Genomic DNA, 4,641 nt, shown 5'->3' on the forward strand with positions numbered 1-4,641 from the left:
AGCCCGTGCACCACAACTACTGAGCCCGCATGCCACAACTACTGAAGCCTGCGCACCTACAGCCCGTGCTCTGCAACAAGAGAAGCCACCACAATGAGAAGCCTGCGCACCGCAACTAAGAGTAGCCCCCGCTCGCCACAAATGGAGAAAGCCCTCAGGCATCAACCAAGAGCCAACGCAGCCAAAAATAAATAAATAAATTTATTAAAAAAAAAAAAGAAAGAAAGAGCTGTGTAAAGCTATCTTTATTTAAGGGTTGAAAGTCATCATCAGTTCTGCACAGGAGCAGATGCAGTTGTTCTTTGTTGTTTGTTTGTTTGCTTGTTTTCAGGATACAGTTTGATTTATCAAGTTAATGTGTAGATGACAAGACTGGCTTTGACTTTGTTACTCTAAGCTCTGCTAGTTTGGCTTTGTGAGATTAATTTTAGGATTTGGGGGGTTTGTTTTGTAAGACAAAAAAGATGATTATTTGTGTAAGAATTTCTCTGAGAAATAAAAATTGGCATGTAGCCAATGTTTCTTACCCACACTTGCTTTCCATAGACCTCTTAACTTTTAAACATAATTTGACTTGGAACTAATAGTTTCTTTTCAGGATTTCTCATTATTTCTTTGTAGATGACTCCAGTTCAAAAATATGTATCAGATTAATATATTAAACAAATTGTCATTTTGGAACAAATATAGATGTAATCTTACTGAACTACTTTACTTTTAAGAATATTTATATACCAAGTATATAATCATTGGTAGAAGTCTGAGTAAGCTATATTGCCTATACTTCTAACATTTAACTCAGTTTCTTATAGCTCTTATTGTGTCTCTTACATTAATACAATGTAGGCAGTGCCATCTAATTTGCCAACTGTTTCCCCATTAATGACTGAATACCTTCATTCCTTTGCAGAGGAATTTACTAATCATAAGGTTAGAAAATCTGTACTTCTCTTGTTCATTATGTCTTAATAATCATACAAGTCTAAATGTGACAGAAAGTCTGTCTCAGTGAAGAAAACTTACAAAGCTACTTTATCACATTCTGTATTTGAATGTTAACAACTTGAGATCTGTATATTTTACACAACAGTGTGTTTTTTGTTTTTTGTTTTTGCGGTTCGCGGGCCTCTCACTGCTGTGGCCTCTCCCGCCGCGGAGCACAGGCTCCGGACGCGCAGGCTCAGCGGCCATGGCTCACGGGCCCAGCCGCTCCGCGGCATGTGGGATCCTCCCGGACCGGGGCACGAACCCGCGTCCCCTGCATCGGCAGGCGGACTCTCAACCACTGCGCCACCAGGGAAGCCCAACAGTGTGTTTTTAATTAAAATAATGTACAAAGACTGAAAAACAAAACAAAACAAAATCTTCAATTCAGGCAATTACTACCCCTCCCCATCACTAAAGTAATTTATATCCTATAATAAGGATAAGCAAAAACTTATGACTAAGGTGATAGGGATGAACGTCTGATGTTTGTTCTGGGGTGCCATCTGGTGACTTCCTCTCTGCACCTCGGATATCTTGGCATTTTATGATATTGTGGTAAACAGCTGCTTCTTCCCTTCTTCCCAGAGGCATAAGTACTCAGCTAGTGACTACATTTCCCAACCTCCTTTGCAGCTATGTGTGGCTACGTGACCAAGTTCGAGTCAATGGGTGGGAGTGAAAGAAGTTTGTCATTTCCAAGTTCTTTCTAACTTAAAGTCAGGCTGGTTTCTCTGGACTTTGGCTTTTCTCACCTTTTTATAAATTGGATCAAGGACATTAGAGAGAGTGGCTTCAATCTTGCAGAAAAAGGCAATACCCAAAGAGATGGAAGAACAACAAAGTGAAAAGAACTTCATACTTGATTAGCCCTACTGAGGAGAGTTCTCCATCAGCTTAGGCTGAAGTGTTACATGGGGGAGAAAGAACCTCCCATATTATTTAAGCTGCTATATTTTTGCCTTATCTTTGCTATAGCATCTTAGCCTTTACCCTAACAAATACCAATAACTACCCTTAGCCAATTAGCACTTAAAGCCACCTGTTAAAATCAGATGCCTGAATCCTCAGCAGTCAGTGCCATGTTTATCCTCCCCAACACACACTTTGTTTACATGGGTTCTATATAGCAAATATTGGAAAAGGAACTATACCTTAATCACAAAAGGAAACTACAAAGAATTCCAAGACATGAGGAAATGAAGGAGGTCACCATGAATGCAGGTAAAACCTAGATGTATGAGGCTAATAAGGATTTATGAGACAACTTTTTCCCTGTGGCCAGTCTTTCTGTCACATTGGAGTACACTCCTTTCAAGCATCACAACAAAGAACACACTTTTTAATGTTAAAAAAGAAACAATATTTGCTTTCTTGTTCAAAATGTAAATTGATTTAAGGTGTTTAAGAAAGGATTTTCAGGTGCTGAAAAAGACAAATCATTGGGTAGACTCTTCAATCTGCTAACCGCAAAAAACAAGTCACATACAAATTGAATGTTCTCAACTTAGTTAAATTGTACACGTGGCTAAACAAATGGTTCTGCATTTTTTCATTTGACTTAAAGCAATCAAGACTTGGGACTTGCCTGGTGGTCCAGTGGTGAAGAGCGCTCCCAGTGCAGGGGCCCAGGTTCAATCCCTGGTCAGGGAAATAGATCCCACATACCACAACTAAGAGCCTGCATGCTGCAACTAAAAGATCCCGCATGCTGCAACTAAGGTCCCACATGCGGCAGTGAAGATCCCACGTGCCTCAGCTAAGACCCGGCGTAGCCAAATAAATAGATAAATATTTTTTAAAAAATCAGACTTGTGCATTATACAATAACACCCTTCCACTATATTTCATGTCCTGAATGCAGACTTCCTTTTTTTTTTTTTTAATTAATTAATTTTATTTTTGGCTGTGTTGGGTCTTTGTTGCTGCGTGTGGGCTTTCTCTAGTTGCAGCGAGCAGGGGCTACTCTTCATTGCGGTGCGCAGGTTTCTCACTGCAGTGGCTTCTCTGTTGCAGAGCATGGGCTCTAGGAGCGTGGGCTTCAGTAGTTGTGGCTCACCGGCTCTAGAGCAGAGGCTCAGTAGTTGTGGTGCACAGGCTTAGTTGCTCTGCAGAATGTGGGATCTTCACAGACCAGGGCTCGAACCCGTGTTCCCTGCATTGGCAGGCGGATTCTTAACCACTGCACCACCAGGGAAGCCCCAGACTTTCTTAAGACATCTGGAAAACCAATATTTCATCCCGTTTATACTGCCTGCCCCTAACACTATGTTTGACTTTGCCACATCAACCCTGGTACAGACGCAAAAATGTAATAGAGTACTGCCTGTAAATTCATAAACATAGAAAAAATACATGAAAATGTTATTAGTGAGTTAGAGGACTATATTACTAGCTACTCTAAATTATGAAGTTACAGATTACATTTTTTTTTTTTTGGCCACACTGCACAGCATGTGGTATCTTAGTTCCCCAGATGGAACCCACACCCCCTGCATTGGAAGTGTGAAGTCTTAACCACTGGACCACCAGGATTAAGGGTTACATTTATGTTCCTTTCTTCTTTGTCTATTCCTGCATTTTCAAAACCATGTATAATGAGCTTATAGTTTTACAATAGGGAGGAAACACACAGATTTACAGGATCTCACAGCTATAGTAGGATTCTCATTCTGTTTCCATGTCTTCTCAGTTCTGAGTCCAATGACTCACACATAATAGATGCTCGATAAATAAATATGAGAGAAGGAAGAAAGTAAACAAGAGGAAAAAGGGAAGAATGGAATGGAAAGAAGAATTTTTGGTTACCTTCTGTTTGCCCCTCTGGATCCATTCTCCACCCTACTCTGAACCCTAAAAGGCTGACCTACATGAACAGCCTAGATGGGCTCCTTGTTCTCTGTTTTCCAGTTGGGTTTGGTCAAGGGGGTGTACTGGCAGATCAGAGGTAAGGAATAGATATTTAACAGTAAGTCTCCTACATAACGAAACTTCAAGTTGAGAACTTTCAAAGATGCAGACGTGGGACTTCCCTGGTGGCAAAGTGGTTAAGAATCCGCCTGCCAATGCAGGGGACATGGGTTTGATCCCTGGTATGGGAAGATCCCACGTGCCGAGAAGCAACTAAGCCTGTGCACCACAACTACTGAGCCTGCGAACCACAAGTGCTGAAGCCCATGCACTCGTGCTGCAACTACTGAAGCCTGTGCGCCTACAGCCCATGCTCTGCAACAAGAGAAGCCACAGCAGTTAGAAGCCCGCGCGCCGCCTTCAAGAGTAGCCCCCGTTTGCCGCAGCTAGAGAAAGCCAGAGAGCAGCAACAAAGACCCAACACAGACAAAAAATAAATATATAAATAAATAATTCAAAAAACAAAACAAAAAACAAAGATGCGAACGTGCGTCTGGTTCCAGCAAGGCTGTGCCATCAACGTCAGGCGTGAGTGAAATTGCAGCTTGCCCTCCAATTCCTGTTCCTGATGATCTTCAGCTCTACCATCTCCCACCTCCTCTCCCTCCTCCAGTCAGTAACTCTTCTTGCCTGTTCACTCGATGCCAGCCTGTGTGCCAGCTGTTGTGCTGTACTACTGTACTTTTCATGGTACTGTACTGTAAGATTAAAATGTTTTCTTTATTTTTTGTGTTTGTTTGTTTTTTA

General features: G+C 41.7%; 1 protein-coding gene across 1 annotated transcript in view; it reads right to left on the bottom strand.

Moving 5' to 3' along the window:
* Positions 1 to 4,641, bottom strand: part of CARD6 (caspase recruitment domain family member 6) — a 54,751-nt gene that overhangs the window by 29,075 nt on the left and 21,035 nt on the right.

This window comes from Physeter macrocephalus, chromosome 8 (genome assembly GCF_002837175.3).
Source record: "Physeter macrocephalus isolate SW-GA chromosome 8, ASM283717v5, whole genome shotgun sequence".
Classification (NCBI taxonomy): Eukaryota; Metazoa; Chordata; class Mammalia; order Artiodactyla; family Physeteridae; genus Physeter; species Physeter macrocephalus.